Here is a 24,988-nt window from a genome sequence, read left to right on the forward strand (position 1 = left end):
TAGGTAAATGGTCCGTTTTGGTTACATTGATGTAGCATAATATATTACACTACACTGGCCGTAGACATTTATATTTATTACAGTGTGAACTGTCATAATAAATGCAGTTGACACTTCTTATTTTATCAAAATAGTGGAGTGGTATCAAAACAAAATCTAAATGATTTGTTTCTACTATTCCCAGCTGGAACTATCATTGAAACAGACTCCTTCCAGCAAAATATTTTGGTTTTGACAAAACAACAATCTTTGGATCACATACTATTTTCTCAAGACACAGAGTGGAAGACACCAAATATCTCTCTGATATTGGCCATGATCTGAGCTCTGATTTAAAGAAAATGGGGTCAAATCCATAATTTTGTTAGCTTTAGTTACAGTGAGACTGCTCTAATGCAGGCTGGGAATATCCACACCTCTGTGAGATTCTGCACCATGGGATGGGAATCCTTGAGGAATTCCCCATGACTTCATTCTTGCTGACCTTATTGATTTTCCCATTGGAAAATTCCCTTCCATCAGATTAAGGATGACATTTCTACAATCCTAAACCTGCCAGACTGAGCAATTATCCACAACCTGTGAGATGCCATCAGAAATGCAAAGATGCTTCATCCCTGGGCAATAAACAGGCAAAGCTCAGCCACAAACCAATTCTCCATCTTCCCACTGTGTAAGAATGAAAACAAACCTTCATGTTTTGGGTGTGGAGAGAGACAACAGAAAGCTCTATCTTTTCACAGAGGGAAAAACCAGAGAGGTTATTCACTTCCCATCCTCAGTCTCTCCATTGAGCAAAGAGACACTGACAGAGTCCAAAAGGACAAAATTAAGGAGCATCCACACACCTTCAGGGCTACAGCCTGCTGCTGCTTGCTTCACTGCCAAGCAGTGTCTCCTTGCCCCCAGCATTGTTTGTTTGGGGCAGGATGAGGGAAGGAGTGATCTGGAAAAAATCCTTTGTAGTAAAACCTCTTCAGCATTTGCTGCCAAAGCCTCATGTGCAACCCCAAAGCAAGGGGGGAACAGCAGTGAGAGCACCCAGCTGCTTTGCCTGGACCCACTGAAGAGCCAGGAGTGACAAGGACCCTAAAGCCACTTTTCACCTGCTCTGGATCTCCTAGGTTCTGCCCCAGCCATGGGGTAAGGAGTGAGCTCACAGACTGAGCCAACAACCAGCCCTGGAGCTCTTAGCTCCAGCCAGCACCACCATCATCCATCACAGAGCTTCCCTCAGTGCCACCTCTGCACCTCACCTCCAGCTTCCCTCTGCAATGCTTTACTCCCCTTCTCCTCCCTCCTGGTCACTGTTGTTCCCTGCACAGGGAACTGACCATGAGCAATGTGGCTGCTGTCACTCTGCAGGACACTGAGCTCCCGCACCTCCAAAGGGACAGCCAGCACTGTCCTCCTCACCAAAGAGAGGGGCCACGGGGTGTTTTATGGCTCTCCTGCAACCTTCATCTCCCAGACGTGGCCTTTTCCCTCGGGCTGTGGCAGCTCTTGGATTTAGACTGAGAGGTGAGTGAGTTCAGTCCCCAGCGCTGGTGACTCAGGCGGCGCCAGCACGTTGTAAATCCTGCTGAACTTTGGGATGCAGAGCTGTTTGTAAACTGCAGAGCAGCTAGCTCAGCCTGCCTGGGGCTCTCAGCAGCACTGCCAGGCTCAGCAGGGGCAGGGCAGCACTGGAGAAGGACTGGAGAAACCCTCAGGGACTGGGGATGCACTGCCAGGGTGTCTCTGCTGCAGTAACACCACCTGATGCTTTCCTTTCTCTTTCCATGAAATCTTCCCTTTGCTTACACCTCTTCCTTTGCTTCCTGATTGGCTTCCAAAGCCAATTCCTTGTCTTGCTTATTCCTTATGATGCCTTAATATTTTTAGCTTCATTTGTGGATCTGTAGTTTTAGTGTGTGGCTCTGGACTCCATATAAAGTGCTACAAAACTTCTCAGCATCTTTATCCAAAACAATTCCTCTCAGCTGGAAAATCCAAGGACTCTTTGCTGCCTCAGAGCCCCAAAATATGTAAACAACAGTGAATTGAGGGGAGCAAGCTTGGGGTGATTGACATCATCACCTGAAGGTGTAATTGGAGAATTGAGGCTCAGTATATTAATAGAGAGAACTTATAAATTGTGAAGAATTCGTGACTCACTGTCCATTTCAGGTGTAGCCTTTGGAGTAGGCTCTGTCTGCCTTAAATGTACCTAAAGGCCTTTAATAAATCTAGCTGCTTTTTATTCTCCTAAATTTGTCTGGCCTCTGTTTTAGGTCAGCCCTGTTCAGGCATCACTTACCTACACCATTGCCCCAGAGGTGCTGCCTACAAGAAATACACAGCAAATAGAAGGGTGACACATGGATGAGGACAGCCAGGACACCCTGGAAAGATGTGTCACATCAAAGGCTGAGGCAGAGGAGTGAAAAAAAAAGGAGGAGAAAGAGAGAGGACTGGAAATGAATGCTTCTCTTGTCTCAGTGCCCCCATGGTGATGTGAAAAGTCATTAAACACCTCAACAGACTGGCACAGAGGAGTAAACAGGAGCAGCTAATAGGACAAAGGCACTGGCACTTTATCTCTTGCCTCTCTTTGGGTTCAGAGCAATGAAGGTTTCACATTCTCACGGCATCCTCCTGTGTTTTTAATATTCTCCTATCAGCAAGATAAAATGCTCCTCACTCCTTTCCTTGAAAATTTCTTATTGGAAGAAAACTAAGGGAAAAAAAAAAACCACCTCACTCTCACTGCATGGAGAATTTCAAAGCCTGAGTTGTTTATTTTCTCCCTGTCCCCCAACTTGAGAAGCCTGGTTGGAAAACAAACTGTTTCACTACATGTCCTTGGCCTAGACTCCCTGCAAAAAGCTAACAGAAGAGCAGAAAGGCTCAACAGGAGAAAAACATCTCTGAAAACCTGCAAAGTGATTCCCTCTGGGGCCTTCTGTGAACAGCAGCAGGGGACAGGAGCAGAGGAGTGGGACTAGACAGAGAAAAGTTTCATCACAGGATGTTATTGCTGTAAATAATGGCAATAATTATATTATCTTTATTAGAAGTCAGTGGGAGCGATCACATGTGAATCTCCACTCTGCTTCATCCTGTGCAGAACTTACTCAGCATTTAAGCAGAAAAAAGCCTTCTGAGAAAAATAAACAAGGAAATTCCCACTGGGAAGGAAGAGCTTCCCCTTGGGAACAGAAAGGAGTGGAGGACTCAACTCCACCAGCACAGACCTCCAACACCAGGGTGTGCACACTCTGTGTGAGACAAAATGGATGGAAACCTTCCCCCAAAACCTGCAGAAATGGAATCAGATGTCCTTTTCCCTGCAGTACCACACAGAAGCCATCCACTCAGGCAATCCCCAGTCCACTGTCCTGGCTTATAAATCTCCTATTTAAGCTACTCTTCTTTCTTAATGCAGATTTTTAGACAGTTCCTTCTTATATTATCCCCTTGCACCAGTAGAAAGCCACCTCTAGCATTCTTCCTGATGAGTCAACCTCTGAATTACAGAGAATATCTTTGCTAAACTTAGAGCAAGTTGTGAAAGGCTTGAACGCAGATGATGAGAAATCTGGCATCACTTTTTTGCCTTGAAATGAGGGTTCATCCAAAGTACAAAATCATGAATTCTTTACCCCAAATTGCAGGTGTGAAACACTTCAGCATTCATCTGCCTGTCCTTGAGTGTGGCAGTGCTTGTCCAGCAGGGCTGGCTGGCCAGGGAGCAGGGGATGATGCCTTAAGAATTTTTAGGTTCTATTCTTCATGTATCTGTAGCTTTAGTGTAGTTCTGGGCTTCATATAAAATGCTAAAACCTCTGCTCCCAGCACTTCTGGCCAAATCAGTTCCTCTGAGTGGAAATCCAAGGACACTTTGCTGCCTCAGAGCCCCAAAATAGGTAAACAACAGTGAACTGGGGGGAGCAGGGTTGGGGTAATTGACATCATCACCTGGAGGTGTAATTGGAGAATTGGAGCTCAATATGCTAATAAGACAGAACTTATAAAATGTGAAGACCTCATGACTTGGTGTCCATTTTGGCTGTAGCCTCATGAGGGGACTTTCTTTGCCCTGAATGTACCTAAGGCCTTAATAAATTCATCCACTTTTTATTCTCCTAACTCTGTCTGGCCTGTTCCAGGTAAGCCTGGTTAAGACATCAGCCACAACCCAGCTGGAGAGCAGCCACCTCCTCCTGTGCCTGTCCTGCAACACCCCCAGCCCTGCTGCCTCCAGGGCAGAGCACAGCCCTATCAAGTGGATCTTCCAGAGCCCATTCTCTCTCGCTACTTGTTTTAATGCTGCCTTTAAAGCCATTTTTTTCCAGCAGGGAAATCATTTTCCCTCTGAGGATGTATATCAGCTCTGCCTTCAGCTGTCCCTCAGCTGACTCTGGGCGAGTTCTGCTTCCATTCCCCACCAAGGACAACGGAGGTTTGGAAGACGCTGATGGTCCTTGACCAGCAGTATTAAGACACTAAATTACGCTGACATGGCCCATAAATCGCTAAATGAGGGACTCCCAGACAGGGATGTGGCGTGAGCCGAATGCCTACGAGAGCTGCCCGGTTCCTGGGACTGAGCTGGAAGATTTGGCACACCCTGCATGTCCCCAAGCCACCCTTCTGCCAGGAGGGGACAACATTTCACCACAGGGCTTGGTCACTGCTGTGGAAGTGTCCCAGCTGGGCAGGACTTAAGAGGTTTGGTTGTATTTTCCCGTTAATTCCGCCTGTTATTTGCGTACGTTGGGTAAAGGACAACTCTCTGGGTAGATGCACACAGAGATAGTCTCCACCTCTAAAAATAGAAGGAAATTGCTATTTCTGAAGAGGAGGGAAAGCCTTTAATCGCTTTAAGATTGTGCCACCTGCCCACTAGCAGGCAGGAAAATATTATTTGGATATTTCTATTTTATTTGGATTTACACATAAGTTGATAAAAGACCCAAGGCTGCATGAGGAACTTTTCCCAGCATGAAAGGGAATGGGAATATGGCCTAATTTCCAGGAGGAGGTTGTGTAGGTCTTGCAGATGAAGATGAGACAGAATACCCTTGGCTAAAAGAAAAGCAACACACTTCAAAGCCCCAAAAACAATTACAGTAAGCTAAGACACAAGAGCTGTCATCTCTGGAACATAATTTCGTAATTTTGACTCACAATAATTCATAATTTCAAATCATAGTTTCATAATTTTGAGGCTGTGTAAATAATAAGCCACTACCTCTCCTGCTGGCCAGGTTGGATGGAGCTCTGAGCAGCCTGGTCTAGTGGAAGGTGTCTGCCCATGGCAGGGTGTTGGAATAAAGTGATTTTCAAGGTCTTTTCCAACCCAGCCTGGGATTCTCTGAAGTGACCTTTATGAATTTCCTCCTTAATTGATACCAGCCAAGGAAGAGCTAAATGTGAAGGACAAACAGGCTGTGCTGCTATAAAAGCACACTGTGCTCTGACAGTGATGTGCTCAAGAACCTTTTCTCTTCAAGGAAAGCAACTTTTTCCAAAGTTACTCTCAAAGGAGAGCACAGTATCTTTCCTCCTTTCAGTAAAATAGTAGGGTCTTATATTTGGATTTAGAATGAGGCAACACAGGATTTCTGCTAGCCCAGTTTCAGTGGTGCCATGGTGCTGGGGGAACATAAATGCTAATTTACAGCAAAACGCTCAGGAATGCTTCTCATGGTGCACAGCACTTCACCTTCTGCTTCTGTCTGCTGAGAAATCAGCTTAAACTTTAGTTTTTAAGATCTTCCATTTGGTCTCTATCACTGCTGGAGAACACCCTGAAGAGAAAAGACAAATTTTGCTATCTATGGCCTGTCTAATTGTTACTTCTCTAAAACTTATACCAGTTCCATCTCCCAGATCCTGCTCATGATTGAGACTTTTTTAAATACCAAACCAGTCCCTGTAAACAGCCCCATTGTCAGGATCTCACAATCAAAGCTAAGATAGAAAGAAGAGGGATGGGGAACACACTAAGACACAAGCAGTGATGCTCATTTCCTCCCTGCCAGGCTTTCAGATGAAGTTTCTCTGCTTTACCTGCATTTTAGGCTGGTAAATGATCCTTTGACAACAAATCTATGTATGAAGGGAGAATAGGCAATCTCAATGACAGTGGAGTTATTCTTTCCCCATCCAAGCTATGTAAATTCAGATGATCTCTGCTGCTTTCTTGGAGAGAATTGTTTTGTTTCATAGTGTTTAAACTGAAGCAGATAACTACCCACCCCTCTCCCCTCAGCCAAAATTGAAAATGCTACGGGAAAGATGTCCAGAGAGCTGATAGAGTCTGGCATCATTTACTCTGGGTAGGGAGTGTGAGGAGGACTAAAAATGCAGACTCAACAGTTTCAGAAAAGTACCAGCACAGCAAGAAAGGCAGGCGGACAGATTGCTGGGATAGACTCCTTCTTAGCAACAAGATCTATGGCAGCACAGGTTTTCTGTTTGTTGCCTGCTTTTAAGCAGGATGTATTTTTGCTAGGATTAAATAAAGAGGACTATTCTGCTCTCCCTAATTCTCCGTTCCCCTCTATCCGCAGAGGTTTGCGTTCAGCTTGAGTAGAAGGAGAAAGATTATTTTTATGCTCCAATTTCAGAAAGCTGCTTTCAGTTGGGAAACAGCTGTTAATAACTCCAGGACTGGGGTGGGAAGGAGATTTTTGCTGTGGGAGGAAGGAGCTGATCTGGGTCTCAGAAGCTGCTGGCTCCATTCCACCCTGGGTTCCTTTACTGTGCAACCTTGAGCCCATCTCAGTTTGAGCACTGAGGTTTCCCCACCTCTGTGAAGCCCAGAGGATGATCAGATCTGCTGATTTTTCACTGCCCTTTGCTCATCAGGACACAAACTGCCACTCTGGATTGCAGACACTCTGACCTGGATTCACACTTTTTGGCAGCAATAACCCCAAACTTCTGAAATGCCAAGGATTTCAGCCAGAGCCAATTTGTGCTGGAGGAGGATGTGTCCTGCTGGCTCCCAGGCCAGGCTGTACCACATGTAGAAACTGCACATCTCATTTTCCAGGTGGTGAAATGCACTGCTGAACCTGCCCTTTATTCACAGGAATATCCAGCCTTGCTCCAAGACCAAATACCATCTCCTTCCTTTCCTACCCTTGTGTTGAAGCATTCCAGGGTTTTACATGGAAACATGGACACTAGAGCCATCCCATAAATCCTCAGCTTTAAGGATCCTTTCCACAGCAGTACCCACCTCCAGCCCCACTATTAAACTCACAAAATCCTTATTTATTCTCCCATTTCAGTTGCACCCCACCATGCAGAGTGGTGAGCAATTTAGCATTGCCTGCTGATGGGGTGGAAAGGAAAAAAGGGGGAATGAACACCACAACAGCATCATCAGTTCTGTGCTGGTGTGTGACTGGGTGTGAAGAGGATGGAAAGTCATTTTCCTGACTTGCCAGCAAGAACATCTGCAGTCACTGCATTCAGCTGCCCTTCAGCAGAGCAGGATATTTCATCTTTCAATACCATGGACAACACGCCTGATCTCAAATGGAAACTGTCCTTCCTTTTACACATCCCTCATAATAATCTGATTTATCCCAGACAGCTTTTTCCATAGGATGTATCTCATGCTGACTCTCACATTCTCTTTTGAAGGCAAAAAAGCATATTGCACCTGTTATGAAATATTCCTTTGATCTAAGGGAAATCATGAGCAATTTGTGTGTGACATTTACTAACTAATGTGCTGAGGGAATATTACTCCTGGAAAAACACTATTTTCTGGTAGTTTCAATATACTGAATAATGCTATGCCAGTGGTGATTCATCTGGAAAAGGTAACTATTTCAGCATGATGAGCAATATTAATAACAACACATTATACACAGTGCTTCTCAAGCAGACAGATCCTAAAGCCCACTGCAAACCTTTTCTATAAAGATCATTCAGTCATTCAGTGAATTACAGGCACCTGGGAGTAAAGCAGGAACCCCATTTCTGCACATACCATACAGCAAAAGCAAAAAAGGAAGTGGAATTTGGGTTGAAATACTAAAAGGAAGAGGAGAAATGAATAAAACAAATGCCCCAAGATGAAACCTGACATTGAGTAAGATGCTCCCAGAGCTTTAAAAAAGGTGTATTGGGTCATTAATAGTCTAAAGTGGTCAGTGGGGTCTGCAGGAAATATAAACGTGGCAGAAGCTTTAATTAGCACTTGCTTATAAGTTGTATATATTGCACAGTGGCATTATTACTGCCACCCAAGACTTTCCAGGATCCCTAGCAACTGTGCTCCAATACCAAAACACCCAAGAAAAAAAAAAACTGCTGCAATTTGAAAAAACACACAAATGCATTAATGCATCGTGCAGGAGATAAAAATACAGACACAATCCTTGCCCACAGGAATGATCTAAGCTTTGATTCAGCAAAGTGCTTAATCAAGCACTTAACATTCAGACAAGCACCAATGCACTTCCTCTGGGGCTTGGCTACATATTGGAGAAATCCTTCCCCTTGCCTTCCCCCCAGACTTTGCAAAGCCAACCCTCCTGTGCTCCCATGCTTGTAATCCTCCTGAACCCAGCAGAGGATTTTTAACTAATTGGCTGATCCACCCAGAGGTGGATTCAGTTTGTTTTGGAGCAGGGTGGTGCTGCCAGCTGAATTCCCATCAGGAGGATGGAACTTTCTCGGGTATCCCACATTTACAGAGTGTCCAAAGTTCTCCCTTCTCTCCAGAGGGCTCTCTATAGCCCTGGGGTCAATCAAATCAATATTACCCTGTGCTTTATAGATACAATCACAGCCAACACCACTTATCTCCAGATTTTCTGAGGGAATACACCCCAAACCAGAGATTTCTTGCTTTTTTAAGGTTGCAGAAGAACACAATGTCCCTGCTTTGTGCACCATGGTTAGGCATAGGCTAAGATGAGTGACAGCTTCTAATGCAGGACTGGGGAGAGGTGAGGCTGGGAGTTGGGCTTGTTCAGCCTCGAGAGGAAATGGCTGAGAGGGGATTTCATCCATGTCTTAAATCAAGGACCAGTAACAGCACCAGAGGAGCAGGCAGGAGCTGATGCCCAGGAAATTCCACCTGGAGATGAGGCAGAACTTCTTCTCTGTGCAGTGACTGAGCTCTGCACCAGACAGGGTGTGGAGTCTCCTCACTGGAGATATTCCAGAACCACCTGGACACACTCCTGTGCTCTGTGCTCTGGGATGGCCCTGCTGAAGCAGGGAGGTGGCACCAGATGACCCCACTGTGGTCCCTTCCAAGCTGCCCTATCCTGCCATTCTGAGGTGTAGCCTGTGCTCTGGGCAGTGGGGCAACAGCAATGTCTGTCTTTCAGGAAATAGATAAAAATTCCAGTCCCTGGGTTGCTCAGTGCAACAAGGATGCCTTTGAAGCTATAAAACACCAGCACAGTGGGATCTACACTCAGCTGTGACCTCAGCTGCCAACACAAGGCTGATCCCAGGAACAGCCCCAGACATTCCACACAACATTCTGCCCAGCCAGCCCAAAGCCAACCTGGAAAATCGGCTTTGCCTGGGAAAAGCAAAGAGTTCGTCTGGTTTTGCTCCTCACCTGCAAAGTTCACTCTAAAATCTTGCTTGTTTTTGGCTCTAAGAGGAGCCCTGGGTTTACTTTCCCATTCCCTTCCCCTGCCCACTTTGCATGCTCAGTGTTGTTTCCCTTCCATGGGCTGCTGTACCCTCTGAGGAGCTGTTAAGGCTGAACGTGTTGTAGTTCTACTTTTGTATGTTAATTGATGCACTTTTTAATTTTATTTTTGCATATTATTTGAGTTTGTTCCGTTGTAAATTAGATTCTAAAGAGCCCCTCTAAACAATTGCTGCTTGCCAGCAGATCTCAGACAAGCACAAGCTCCTTCAGAGGAAATGTTGATGAAATTCTGTCTTGCTTTTGAATCACTGATGCAAAAATCCCACCTTTAAGAAGGAGGAAGGGAGGGGAGAGCTTCCATTAATATAAATACCTAATTTCCACTGACATTTACAGGGGTTATGATAGCTTCATGAAAGCAAAATATAACCCAAAGGATTATCCTTAAAATATCTCTACAAACCCACCTGATGTTTTCTAGTGCTTGAACACTTATAAGAGGCAGTTTTCTTAATACTAAAAATGAACTCAGGGGAAATAGGGGAATGACTCAAAAAGATTTGTTTGCAAAGTTATTTCTTCAGACTGCTTCATAAAAGAAAGGCTAAAATTCACAGGATTAATTGTCCTATTCACTCTGGTATCTGACAGTGTCCCTGCCAGCATTCATTTCTCCAAATATACAGGGGAAAATTCTTTCCTGTGAGAGTGGTGAGGCCCTGGCACAGGGTGCCCAGAGAAGCTGTGGCTGCCCCTGGATCCCTGGGAGTGTCCAAGGCCAGGCTGGACAGGGCTTGGAGCAACCTGGGATAGTGGAAGGTGTCCCTGCTCATGGCAGGGGTTTGGAACAAAATTGTCCCTTCTAAACCAAGCCATTCCAGGATTCTGTGGTACTAAATATTAAAAAAAAAAAAAAAAAAGTGAAAAACCTCAATACAGGATTGTTTTGTTAATCATTAAAAAAATCCATTTTTTTTTTTTAAGGGAAAATTAACTGTTTCATCATTCCTATGGGACAGTCTTGGATTGAAGCACATACTGCCAGGTTAATGGCACAGAGCAGGCCAGGATACAAAGCCAGTCTTAGCAGTCTTAGGTAGGCTAAAGCTAGAGCCTCAGCACAGTTCACCTCTGCTAAAACTCCTCAAAAAGCCAACTCACACACACCTGAAACATGGTGCAGTCCCAACTGGCAGCAGGCCACTTCAGGATGACAGGTTAATTTAATCTGAATTAGGGAATAAGGGAGAAAATTGCTCAGAAAGCAGCACAAAGCAGCAAGATTCCCAACTTAGCTTTCCTCTAAGACTCACAGCAATATTAGACATGTTAAAGGATGAAACCTCCCTCCAAACATGTCCTTCAGCTCCTTAATGGATCCTGAGCACTCTGCAGGGAGCAGGAACAGGCTCCAGCCAAGGGGGCTGCCTTCCAGAAGACCTAGCAAAGGCACTGATTTGCTCTGACAAGCACTAACAAAAACAGGGGAAGAACAAACTTGGAGATTCACAGTTATTCCCTTCCCTTCTCCCCTCATCTTCCTCTTGTCTTGCTGCGTTGGAGTTCTCACACTATGGAGATGGGGAAATTCTCACTGCTTACCCTTAGTTTTCCACTTAAAGTTCAGCAGAAATCAAAGTCGGTGGAGCTTGAAGGAGATGAGATTAAGCTGAGAAAATATTTTGAAATCCAAGAAACAAGAGCTTGTCTGGCTACCAAAGTGTTTTATCAGCTTCCCATGCCAAGCTCTCCATGAAAACAGCTGAACTGCATCACTTGCTTTATTCCAGCTTAAGATCTACCATAGAGACTGAGGGTTTGGCTCCCAATAAGACAGATATTTAGAGAGAAACCCTTAAAATACTCTCTGTATGTCCTGGGCGCAGTAAATTAAAGAAAAGAACAATTGGCTGAGCAATTATTGGACTCTATTTGTGTCTGAGAGCTGTTTTGCCAATACGCTGGAGGGCCTGGCTTGATTCTCTGCAGTGATGCAGGAAATCCGAGCTGGGAGCAGCTCAGGGTGGGCTTTGGGGTGGCAGGGAAGAGCCCAGGTCCTGGTGGTGCTGTTTGCCAGGGCAACCAGGATTGGTTTTTTTGTGCCAGGCTGTTGGCAGCCAGCTTGCTCCTGTAAATCTGACTCAAGTCTTTAGCTCCCTGTGCTATTTTCAGGTCTTGTTCCCTCTCAGAGGGAAGAGCAACTCAAACCATTTCTAGCCCCTCTATCATGAAGAGATATCTGGCTTTTCCTCAGCTGTTCTCCCTTGATCTCCTTTTCCCTTTACTCCATTTGTAAAACCCTTTTGGCAGGACAGATTTGGGGTTGCAGCATCTCAAAAATGGCTGCAAAGGACGAAATAGTGAGTGAAGATCTTATACACTGCAAGACCATGTTTTCCGCTGTATAAATATTGGATTATCAGAATAAAAAGACTGCCTGGGATTCAGCAGTTGTAGTGACTAGAGCTGAGGACAGGAAAAAGGGATGACAAAGCAAACAAGAGTGGAAACTCTTCCAGAGCTGTGCTTACTAACCAAATTTCCTTCCCCTCGGAGGCAAAAGATCCGACAGATGATTTTCTTTGCTTTGCACCTCCAAGATCAATAGGCAAGGCTTTAACTAGGTCACAGATGAGATACCCAAAAAAGGAAAACTGCTTTCTAAGGAATATTTTCTCCTCAGCAAATAATTGGCAATTTCTTTGCCAAAGTAGCCTAAAGAGACAAGGAGCAGTGCCGCAGGTGGATCAGTCATTTTGACTGCTGAAGAAGTGGAAGACCAGCTCAGGTTTTTCACCTTTTAATTACACTTTTCCCTAAATCCCAAATAATTCTTTTCATCCAGCTGGACTTCTAGTCAGACTCATTTCTTCAAGAGAAACAAACAATAAAAGTGTTCCTCTGAGGCCCACAGGCAGGGGTTTCGGCAGCATTTTTGGGGCAGTTAGGGTCATTTCCACATTCTTTTATCATTAATAGGTGAAGACAGATTCCTGACTTTCTCTGGGTGTTTGTATACAAATAGAACCAGAAGCTTCTATCAGGCAGGAGAGACACAAGAGTTTCTCCCTGCCAAGGGAAGGTTTTCAGTGCTGCCTTTCCCTCCATTTGTTCACATCCAAACCTAATATTTGGTAACTCTTCCTCTAACACCATTATCATATCCATGTTTTTTTTTAATATATTCACTGCATCATGTCAATTTTTCCTTGTTACTTCCAATTTTCCATTGCTGTCCTGCCCTATGTTAATTCTTAAATGTCTCCAGACCAAACAAACTACAGAAACTTCACACCCAGGTCCCACTGCAAACCTCTCACTAATATGAAGTGATGCATATGATGAAGCGACCTAAAAAAAAAAAACCTTTTTGCTTTTGCTCTACCAGATGTGAAGGGACCAAACATGGTAATTCCAAACCCCACAGCTTAACCCTGAATCCTGGGATCTACCTCTGCCCTCCAGCCAGGCTGGGGTGAAGATATTCCCACCAGGATGGGGCAGCAAGGAGAAGGCCTTCCATTAACTTTGAGTGATGCATTTCTGTCTCCAGCTATGAATAAAGCAGATCAATGACAGCAGCATGTTTTATTTGGCCTCCTGTACAATGAATTGGGAGTGAGACAGGCAGGGAGATGGAGCCGACATGCAGATGAGATTTGTAAGTGAGGACATATTGATTATTTCCATCTCAGTTCAGGCAGTAATTCCACACAACGCCTCTTCCCCTGTTTCAGCTCATTATTTATGCCATAAAAACACTATCTCAATGATAATAACAGGCTTCATTTACAAGGCAGAGCATAAAGCATCGATGCTTAAGATTTCAGGAAGTGAGTTAAAGGAAGTGAGAGAGATTTAACAAGTCCAGGAGATGCACAAAACTGCTGAGGCTGATCTTGTGGCTTTTTATGCCCTCCGAAAGGAAGATTGAGAGCAGGTGTTAGATTACCAGGCTTTTTATTAATAACTCCAGGCTTGTATGAGGGCTGATTGATGGCCCAGTCAGCACTTCCCCAGCAAATAAAGCTCTCCTCACTCTGTGACTGTCCCTTCTCCAAGGGAAAACATCAGGGCTGCTCCTGATCCCCCAAAGGAGATTCCCCAGGAGAATCCTCCCTGGAGAAGATCCCATGTGATGCCTGCAGCACAGACAGAGTTTATGGCTGTGATTTATCCACAGAGAGGATTTTCACTCATTACAACCATCACCATCCTAACCAGGATGACTTATCCAGCAGCAGCCTCACCTTCCAGAATGGATCCATGACAACATCTAGGCTTAAACCTACATGAGGAAACATCACTCCACACATCCACAAATGAAGGAAAAAACCCACTTTTTAGGAGATATAAGTATTTATTCTAATCATTTTGCCACACCTGTCCTTGGCAGCTGTGTTAAAATAATATCCCCCTCAGCCTGCTTCCCAAATAGCCAAAGGGCAGCTGTGGTTAACAGCCTGTAGGAAAAGCCTCATGCCTTCGTTCTCTCCCTTAATTGCTAGGAAATGGCCCTTGAGCATTAAAACATGGCTGGTGCTCCTGTGTTTGAGTCTCTACAGAGTTATGGTGTGGGGAAAGAGAGCTGGGTGCCCTGGCAGCCCAAAAGCCCAGTTAAGGTGTGGCTAAAGTTGTGGATTTGTCAGGTGAGTGAAGAGAAAAGGAACAGCAGAAATTCTTCACTAAAGCAAGACCTGTGAAAGCACAGAAGTGGAGTTAAGGTGTCCTAAACACCCCTGAAGCACTGCTAAGCGAGGCAGAGGGTTTGATAAACGCCGTGGTGCAGCACAGAAGTTCTGGTGCTCTGCAGAGCATGATTGGGGTCTGCTTCCCTCCCTGCTGCCTCACTTATGAGCCTTTAAGTGCTTAATGAAGCCAGGTAAGAGGAACAGGGCTGAAATATTTATAGCTACAGCACTGAGCTGAGTGCACATGAGCGATTAGAACAATACCAGACAGCATTATTTGCACAGTTACTGCCCAAGTCCTCCTGCACTCCAAGACAAAGCATAATATCTAGCAGCCTCAGCACATTGCTGGGCAGCAGGGGTATGGATTCAAATTCTTAATGGATTTATGTTCCTGATAGGACTTTAGGAAGTCTTCTTCCAAAGTACATCAAGAGATGCCCTTTTAACCTGGCTGTTGATAATTAGGAGAGCCAAGAGTCCCCAGCTGCCCTAGGAGCTCTAAGTTGTCCTTGTACTTCAGGCCTAAGATTCTGTTCAGATGCTCTTGACACTTTACTAACCCCAGTAGTCCCAGTACATCCAGGAAACTGCAGCAGGGGAGGAAGAATTTCCTTAAAAATATTTAGAGTGACAGAGGAGAAAAGTATCCCCTCACAGAAGCTGCTGATTTGCTCAGGGCAAAGTCTGACAGCAGAGGCCAGGCGCTGCTGAAGGGAAAGGGATGGCTTTGTCACTTCTCAGGCATGAATGACAACCCTTGTAATGAAGGGAAGATAAAAGCTGTCCCAGAACTTGTCTAGGAACCAGAGATGAGTCCAATCTCAAGTATTCAAGAGGCAAATCTCACATTTCCCCAAAGTCACGAGAACAGGGAGGAAATACATTATTGATGAAGCCAGGCAGGAACTGCAGCAGGTTATAAATGCAGGTGGTCTTATTTAAAACCTTCCTGAAGATAAAGGATATGAGCAAGGAAACTGGAAAGTCTAGATTTTATTGTGACCCTGCTAGTCACCTGGGGGCACAACCTGGCCTCTTCTGAGTCCACAAAGTTAATAGGAAACAGAAGCTCGTGGCATCTTTGCCCTTCCCTGGTCTCTAAAACATCTCAGGTCAGTGAGGCTCTTCAGGACATGTCACCAACCCCACTGCTGGCCAGGACACTGCAATTATTCAGCCTTTGGGAATTTTTAAATACGAAACCTGTGTGCATGTTATTAGAGCACATCAGCTGGAAACCTGCCATCCCCAAAGGCCAGGCACAGCTCGGAGCTGAGTTATGAGAGTAAGAGCAACCAAAGGAACACCTCCCTGTCAGCTCCTTCCCCTACTGCAGCCTTATGTAAATGGTTCAAATACAGCCAGAACTGACCCCAGACACAGAATAAATCCATCTAATAATAACCAGGAAGGAGGGGGAGGTGAGGGAAGGATCTGGACTAGCGAGGTGTGCAGTTATGGAGAAATATCTGTAGTATAGCTTGTCCCAAGAATCCTCTCTCTGACCACACCAAGCTTTTCTGATTCATTCCATTTCCTAGCCTGCATCATGTTGAACTTTTGTAAACTTCACTGCAATCACTGGAAAGAGGGAAAACATCTCTGGAGTGAGACAGCAGAAAGGATAACAGTTTTGTAGCTCTACCCAACGATAGTCCCTTCTCCAGGAGAGATGAGATTCTTGAAAGGGAAGTGAGAAGAAAGAAGTGGGAAATGGAGCCATAAAATGAATCTTGACCCTCCCAAGCCATACTTATCCTCTAGACCATCCTCCTTCTGCCCTGCTGCCCCAGCTCCCTGCTCACCCACAACTGGAGGAGCACAACCTGCCCTGAGATCTTCCCTCCCTCCTGCCTCTGCACAGAATTGGAGGATGAAAGAGGTTGTTTGAAAAGAGTCCAGGGAACTAAAGTGTCCGTGGTGATTTTGGTGTGGTTTGTGACATCTCTGCTACCTTTCAGCAGCTGCCAAGGTGCAGTGATTACCAGAGAACCTCTTTGATTAGGTTATATTTATCAGCTTCCCAAGGACACCAAGGGCTCAGCCTGGGTGGGTTTGTGTGCTGCAGTTTACAGCTGATTGTGATTAATACACACCTCCTAAATACAAGAGTAACACAAGGACAAGCCAGGGGTCTTTTTGGCTTCCTCTGTCCTATAATATGAGTTGCATCCTGATTTAAGCAGAAGTTGTGTTGCCCTTTTCACCTTTTTAAACACTTGTGTAGCAGCAAGTTCTCCTTCCTCCTACTGCTTTTGAAAATAAAACTGTGAGCCATTCTCATACAAGAGCTACAGAAAATAAATAATTGGGTCCTTCTCTGGCCTCTGATCTCACCTAAATCACTGAATTAAAGCTAAATACCCTTTCTGCAAAGCCAAACCACAGTGCTCCTCCATTCTTCCAGGGATTCCACGGAGTGACAGCTACCACAATATTTGTTGTCTGCTTTGTTGTTACCCACTGGCACATCCAGCCTTAATTAGACAAGTACAAGTCAGCACATTAACTGCAACAGCGCTTCTTTTCTTCTGCTGCTCTCCTGCCTGCAGTCACAGCCCAGCAATGCAAACTTCTGGGTGCAGATTTCCCCTGTTCCCACCGGAGCCAGGCAATTTGGGTTGGTTTAATGAACCTGTTTGCAGTGATTGTCACCTCCACGCCATCTAGAGCTAGGGACAGAGGTCACTCAGCACCAGGCTTTACTTTTCAAGCAGCAGAGGATGAACTTTTTCATCGCTGTGTAATATTTGCTGTGCACTTTGGAGGTGCATCAGGAATATTTCTGCCAGCAGCAGCCTCACACAGCTCTAAGTGGACACAGCAATTAAAATAAAGGTCCTGTGCAGGCAGGCTGCTTCTCCACAGAAGGATATGGGGCTTCCAAAGACCTTAAAAAGTCCCAGTCCTATTTGCACAAGTCTCCAAGGTGTCTCTGGGGTTGACAGCCATCCGAGAGGTTTGGGCTCATATGCAACAACTCAGAATATTTTGATAGATGCCAATAAAATTTTACTCCCCTGATGCTTGCCAGTTTCTCGTTTCCACATTAAACACTCCTATCTGTAAAAGCTGCTCAGCCCTTATCACCCCAGAGGAGAAAAGCTCCTATCTGCTGCCTGCTGGGCTCTGCACACCTCCACTCCCCGAGCCCAGCAAACTTCTCTCCACCTCATTTCTATGCAGCAGTGTCAAAGGGGCTTCTGCTCAGAATGACAAACCAGCCCACAAATCACTTGGGAATCTTCTCCACTCAATTTGCTGCAGCTCTGCCTGGCAAACAAGAGACAGGAGGCACATATACATTACTACTGATTAGTCCATGTCACCAGTATCAGCAGCCAGGCACACGGGCTGACCGGAACTTTAAATATTGATAACCAAACTCATCTATCATAGGCCAGGGAGAGTGACAGTTTCAGTGCAGAACAGCAAAGGCTTTCTACAATAATCAAATACTCAATAATTCATGAAAATATATCCCTCCCAAATCAAATTGGAAGCTATTTTGTGTAATATATTATTTAAAATTCAATATCATAATGCACACAACTCCTGCTCCTACCGCGGAGGACCGTTTCAAAATGTGATTATGCGCGGACTCTATTTAAAAGTGACAATTTTGCTTTTCATTTGTTTAACAGCTTAAATGGGAGAGCTCAACTGGAACTAAGTCATCTGACAATGAAACCAAAGCCGACATAAGCAACTTTGCAAACTTCGTGACAGCTGAAAAGGATGAATCTTCCTCAGTAACACAGATGAGTTTCCCATTCTGATGCTCACCTTTTATAATTTTTTTCAATATTTAGTGAAAGGAAATATTCTGAAAAAACTGTCTGACAAATAGTTTCACAGTTCTGCTGGTCTGTCACCTTGGATTGGGCAAGAAAAATAATAAAAAAAAAAAATCTTCTTGCCTTCCAGGTAACAGAAAACAACTTGGTCTTTGTATGTGTTTGTTCTCTCAAGCTGAGGGGCTTAATGAAAGCAAATCTGAGGGAACAAACACTCAACTCCCTCATTTGTCCCTTAAAGGCAAAAAGTGAATGAATTTTCTTCTCCCATCTATTGCTCTGTATTGACCAATCCCCTCTCCTTCTGACACCTTGGATATCTGATGTCCTTTTACCTGTTTTACTCCTTTTGCTCTGCCATCCCCAATCAGAACACAGTCAATTGTGGGCCCAAATTCTGCTCCTTTCCACAGCACTGGGGGAGCTGAGCAGGGCTGTGCCTCCCCCAGGTGACAAAACAGAGCAAACTTGGCAATGTTTTCACTGCTGCTTGAAAAGGGAAGGGTTGAAGTTCTGAGACAAAGCTGGTGCCCATGGGAGCATCACCCACTGCTCCAGCTGGGAAATTTTGGTTCAGGCTCTGCTCCCATCCCTCAGCTTTTCAGAAATTTCTAATTAATGTATCTCAGCTGACAGTAACAATCAACCAAACTGGAGCCCTAGGATGAGTCCTGCAAATACTTTAAGGGTTTTTTTGCACCAAGAATTCTTGTTTCTGCTTCCCTCTCATTACCAGTTTCCTATATACTCTGTGTGACATTAGAAATCAAGAATTTAAAATACTTTGGCTTGGCCTTTATTTTCTGTTCAGCTGTGCCCTCTTTGGAGGTTCCCAGCCTCATATCACAGGTGCTTTGCCACTGAGATTCTGCATCATATTAGAGCCCAGCACAAATGGAGGCACAGGGAAGTCAAATTACTCACTTAAAAGTCTGTTTTCAGAGCAGGTGAAGACACTGAATGCATTAAAGCAAAGGATTGAGAGGTGGTGCCATGACAGTGAATGAGGATTCCTAATGGGAACACAGCAGCTATGAAAGAACTGCTCTGACAGAGAAAGGCAAAACAGAAATAGTGACTTCAAGTCTCAAAGAACTTGTGAATCACCACCTGTTCCAGCAAAGAGATGAGCTATTCAGTGCTCCCATCTCCCTGTGGATGTTTGACAGCAGCAGCGACTTAATAATGGGGAAAGGCAGAGAGGAAACAGCAGGAAAACACAATTCTGGGGAATGGCATTGCCAGATTGGGTCATATTTTGGAGGGTAGAGCAGTTCATAAACATCCAGAAGGTGTAAGATTTTTTTTATCAATGAACCTCTGGCCAGCAGCTGCCTCTGGGTGTTTTTTAGGAGTTACCAGCTGAATTCCTGCCACCATGCTTGGAGCAGGATCTGAAGTACAGCAACAATCCCACACCCCCAGTGCCATAACCATGAGTATTTCATGACATTTGCCCTGCAGCAGGACTTTGCAGAGGTGGGCATTGGGTACAAACAGGAGAAAAACTCATCCTTCCGCAGAGTTCCTAAGACCAAGGAAAGGCTCCAAGGAAATGGCAACAGATTAATGTAGAAAGACATTCAGAATTTTGGTCTTTATAGCAAAGCCCACAAACCACAGGGCTGCAAACATGGCAACAACATTTCTGCAAACCTCCTGTGCCCAAGCAAGCTGAAATAACTGGGAAGAGATGGTTGATTTGGGTACCAACATCCCCCTGGATGACGCAGGCAGCGTGGGTGAGTGAAGAGCCTTGTCTCTGGCTGACCACAAAGACCTTCCCAACCTGAAAAAGGCATCTTTTGGGAGAAAAAAAACCCTGGAAACTGTGGCAAAGTCAGCATGGGAGCTGCTGAAATTCTTCAGTGTGGTATGGCTCTGTATACACAGGCATTCACACATGGCTGCATCTCACTTTTAAATGTCTCTCAAGAGTTGTATATTAAACAGAAGGAGGATTTTTCCAGGAACTAACACAGTTGGCAGCCTTTTGTCTCTATTTTTTAGAGTAATTTATGAAAGGAGAAAAGCAGCAGAGTCAATTTAAAAAAAGGCTGCAGCCTGGACTTTGATAGATGAACAGATCTACCAACAAAACCTCTCGGTTTTCACTGAACACTCCATCTTCTTATCTGTTAATCCCAGTGAGGAGAGAATAAGGAAGGCAGGCAGCTGAATAGAGGAAAGACCTGGGTAATGTTTAAACCAGGGAATAATCAACGGAGGGATCAACCTCTCTGCTTTTTTCCCAGGTCCAACCAGATAATCAGCTGAGCATTTCCTGCTCCCCTTTCAGGAGGGGTTTGGTGAGATGACAGTGATTCACACTCCAACCTGTTGGAAGAGTCTGAGGTAATTCCTTCAAGAACAGCTCAGAGCTCCAGGGGAGTGATCCCCCTGACAATTTAGGACATTGTGGTGGCAGTAATGACAGTTCCAGCGGCAATTTCTGGGAGGGGACAGCAAATCACAGCACTTTTCCCAGCTGGTTGTGCAGACCAGGCAACACCGGGTTTGCTTCTAAGGGTGTTGTTGAATAGAGCTAAACCTGATTGCTGGTGGAACTGCCTCAGCCATGAGTGATTAGAACATAAAAACACAGGGATTAATTAGGGGAAATGCCATTTCATACCTAAAAACCTACTAAGGGAGGCTAGGCACATCCATGAAAAATTGAGTGGAGCATTCCAGGTGCAAGATAGGATTTCTGGGGTGGGTTGACATCTAAAGGGACACCTGGGAAAGCTAACAGTGCTTTTGGTGTTTTGGTGCCAGTCTGGAATTAATGGCCACAGTGCCAGCTCCATCAGCAGCTCTTGTCTTTCTGCACCCTCAGCAGAGCTCCTGCCCACCACACAACCAGATATCCTCACACGGAGCTCTCGTGGGATATTTTTAAACACATTTCACATTTCTCTTCTAAGTTTAAAACCTTAGTAACTTCCAAGCCTCAGCATTTTTTGTTCTTGATTTGTGACAAGTGCTATAGGAGGAAGCAACACACTTGTGCTTCAAAACCTGTTCCTGTCCCTCAAGCAGAGCCTTTCTCCTAAACTGGAATTTGTAACCCCTCAGTCTTAAATGCTGGAAATCCCCTGTAGATAGTTGAAAGGAAACAGAAATCAAGTAAGAAAAGGATAATCCCATTCTCCTGACTTCAAGTCGGTTGACTTCAATTTCTGCTGGAATTCCACCCAAGGATTAACACCAACAGAACACACAACAAGCAAAATAAATACATATTTAATTGGAAAAGAATCTGCTTGATTAAGACCTCATGTATTTCTTCAGCAAAACTGAACATTTCCTTGCCTAGTAAATCCATCATAGCACCACACTAAGATGGAAGAATCTTGTGCAAGACTGGGTGAAAGGGGTTTTCAGCAAAAAAAAGTATTTTCTCCAGCAAAACACACCATGAAAGTGAAAACTGAAATTAAAAGCAAGCAGTCACTCAAGTATCAAAGGAGCACAGTTCTGCTCCTGCTGTCACTGTGACTCTCTGCTTCCTAAGCTCACATCTGCAGATCCCATCATTCATCTTTTCCCAAAGCCCCAGATCCTGGAGTCCTCTGATGACACAAGAGTCACACGTCAAATCAAATTTCACCATCACAGGGAAGGGGAAAAAGCTTGAAAAAACCCTTTTTTTTTTTTTTTAATCAAAAATAACGACTAGTTTATGAAATAAATTATTTTTGAGCCTCCCTAAAAACCACTGTCTCCCTCCTGCTGTGCTGGGTAGAGGCAAGTGAATGCCCAGAGCTGTTCTGCTCCATCCTTTCAGCATCCACACAGTCCATGCTCTTTCCCCAGCTCCTACCTGAGCTCTGGGAGCTGCAGCACAGCTTTCCCTCTTCCTTGCTCTGCACTGCATCACTCCAAGAGGCTCCCTGCCTGCATTCCCTCCCCCGGCTCCGCTCAGCTCCTCTGCACTGCAGCACTGCCAGGAGCCAGCAATGCCAGCCCATTCGCGGCTCTGTCCTGCCCTGGAGCCTTCCAGCCCTCACTGCTGTGCTGCCCATCCTCTCAGCTCCCTCAGCCCTGCTCCAGGGCTCAGCTTTTCCACCACAGCATCTCCAAATCCCACAGCTCTGCCACCTCCCTCCCTTCCTCTGGGCCCAGCTCAGCCCTGGAGCATCACACCTCCTGTTTCCTTCTCTGCTCTCCCCATTAGGAACCACAGCTGGAGCATCCCATGGCTCTTTCTAACCATCTTTATGCTCTTTAGTTGACACCTGTGGAGCTACAAGGATTCCCCTCCTGCCTCAACACATCCTTTAGCCAGATGCTGCCCCCCAGTCCCACAGGCTTTACCCCTCCTTCCACCCCTGAGCACAGCTTTGAAATCTCTATGTTTGTGCAGAAGTCCACATTCCCTGCTCAGGGACAACATCAGAGCACGCTTGGCAAGTACAGACTGTTTAGAGAGTCATCCTGGATTTACTAAAGGGAGGTCATGCCTAACAAACTTGATTAATTTCTTTGAGGAGGTGACAATGACAAGGGACTGGGTGAGGAAGCAGAGCATAATTCAATCAGACTTCAAGAGCCTTTTGATACAGTACCACATAAAAGGCTAATTTATAAGGTTAATATGGATGGTATTGATAGCAAAACACTTATCCATGTAAACATCTTTCTTTTAATTACTCTGCAAAGAAAGTCGGAGGCAAAGCAAACAGTGGCTGATCACAAGAAAGGGAAAAGGAAATCACAGGAACTTTGGGTATTTGTGCTCTCACACCCATGGGCACTAGGATTTTTCCTCCAGCACCTTCTAAGGTGATTCCCTGTAGAAGCCTCTCATTTTGGTGGCCAAACAGGTGAAGGGGCAAAGCCACATCCTCACTGTGGCTCTCTAGGACACCTGGCATCGTGTCATTTCCAGCTGCAGCAATCATGGTTCCACCCAAGGCACCATTTGAGAGGACACCATTCTGTTCCAAGCACAGAAGGCTGGGCAGATACACACGGGATGTTAAGCAAAGCCAAGAACGAAGACAAAAACCAAGACACCAAAATCAGAGCACAGCATGAGTCGTACCAAAGCAATCCTACCTGTCTGTAGATCCCCAGGGGCTGTTGTCACCACCGCAGAGCAGTTTGCTTGTCTTCAACAGCAGCTCGTGTTCTTCTTGGTCATTAAAACCTCATTTAGCAGGATGAAATCACCCTTCATCCTCAGTAACTCCAGAAGAGGAAGATGTTTTCCCTTTCCTGCTCTAGGCAGTTGCAAAGATGCTCCATGGAGCCCTGTGGCATCACCCAGCTCCTCCAAAAACCTTCAGCCTGGCCGCCTCTCCCCTCTGCCAGCACAGCCCGTGCTCCCCTCTTGTTTTCCCAGAAAAAGCACATCTGTTTGCAGTAAATGCTGTAAATTAGTTAATGTTTGTAAAGTGCTCTGATCGTGTGAAGTGCTACATAATTACTATGTATTATCAATATAATTTGGCTGGATTGTGCCACAGCCGCCTCCTCTCTTCATTTACAGCTTGGAGAGAGTTTCCTTAGGCAGCAGGTCTTGGTGACACCCGTGTCAGGACAGCCCTGACCTCCCTGGAAGAGCCCAAAAAAGGAAATAAATCCTTCAGCTGCCCTCACTTCTGGAAGCAGAATAAAAGATGCCTCCCAAGAAGGAGGAGGAGGAGCTGCCTCTAGTCCTCAACTTAAAAAAAAACCACATATAACAGCTACTTAAAATATGTAAATAAACATGTAAAAAAGACCCCAAAACCATGCAACAGCTACTTAAAATATCCTAAATATCAGGGAAAGCAGCAGCCTGTGCTGGTGATGGGCTCAGAATATGGACTAGAAGTCTCTAGTCTGGCAGTCATTAATAGAAATGAGCTGTTCAGGCACTAACAAACCTCCCTGTTCATCTTATTTTTCCCCCTAAACTTTATCCCCTAGAATGAACCAAATATGAGCAACCATGAGCAGCTTTTCCCAACTTCCTGCTCCCTAGCACCCTCTTCCAGAAAATCCTGGATTTTTCAGGCCTTTACAGAACAAAACTTTTATAAAACACTTCCTAGTTTAAAACCACTTAGAAAAAACCAAAAACAAAATAAGAGAAATAAACGGAATAATAGGCAGCCTAACTCTCCTTAAAAGACCCAGAAAAGCCTTCAGGAAAGTCTTAGAATTCCTTGCTTATAGAAAATTAGAACCTAAAGAGAATAAAAGCTAAAAACATTGAAACAAAAAGACAGGGTAAAGGAACCAACTACTCCCTACCTCTCCAGAGGAGTTACTGCCCATCCCACCTGGATTTAAAGGGCTGATGAGCCTAACTGGTGCCACCTGGGAAAACAATCAGGCAGAAAAAAATCAACTATTTGAAGGTATTTTCTAGTTTTCTTCCTTACTCCTAGGATAAATCATCTAACTTGAGGGCAACGTTCCCCACAGATCTGTCAAATGATTAAAGTGGAGTGGTGGGGAAAATATTTGGCCTGTGAAAAGATGTATTTAAAACTGCTGAAGTGAGAAAAAGAAAAAAAAAAATATTACCAGAATGTCTGTTCTTTGTAAAAACAAAACCTATCAGGCTATGAAAAAGGTGTGATTAGGAAGCTGCAAGTTTCCTGATGTACATAAAATACTTCACAAAGCACTAAAAGTGTTGGCAAAGCTGACCTTGGATCTGTGCTTTTTTTGCCTGAGATGGAAATTTTCTCCCAGGTTCTGTGTTTGTCTGTGGTCGGAAATTGTCCTGAATGTGGAGTCTCTGAGCAGAGGGAGATAATCCTGTCCAGGTGAGCATGGACACTGATCTCATCCATCCCATGTTGCCTGGGAAACCCAAGTTCAGGAGGAAATACCTGAACTGAGCTGCTCAAAATCATGGAGAAGCAGATTTC

General features: G+C 44.9%; 1 long non-coding RNA gene across 1 annotated transcript in view; it reads right to left on the reverse strand.

Annotated features, from left to right (window-relative positions):
- The window catches only part of LOC146429968 (uncharacterized), a 129,958-nt gene extending 107,934 nt beyond the window's left edge, over positions 1-22,024 (reverse strand). Inside the window, exon 1 of the long non-coding RNA XR_014855425.1 lies at positions 21,943-22,024. This is a non-coding gene — a long non-coding RNA (uncharacterized LOC146429968). The remainder of the gene's footprint in view (positions 1-21,942) is intronic.
- Between the last annotated feature and the right edge of the window lie 2,964 nt (positions 22,025-24,988).

The sequence above is a fragment of the Lichenostomus cassidix genome, chromosome 17 (genome assembly GCF_008360975.1).
Source record: "Lichenostomus cassidix isolate B80296 chromosome 17, HeHo_3.0, whole genome shotgun sequence".
NCBI lineage: Eukaryota > Metazoa > Chordata > Aves > Passeriformes > Meliphagidae > Lichenostomus > Lichenostomus cassidix.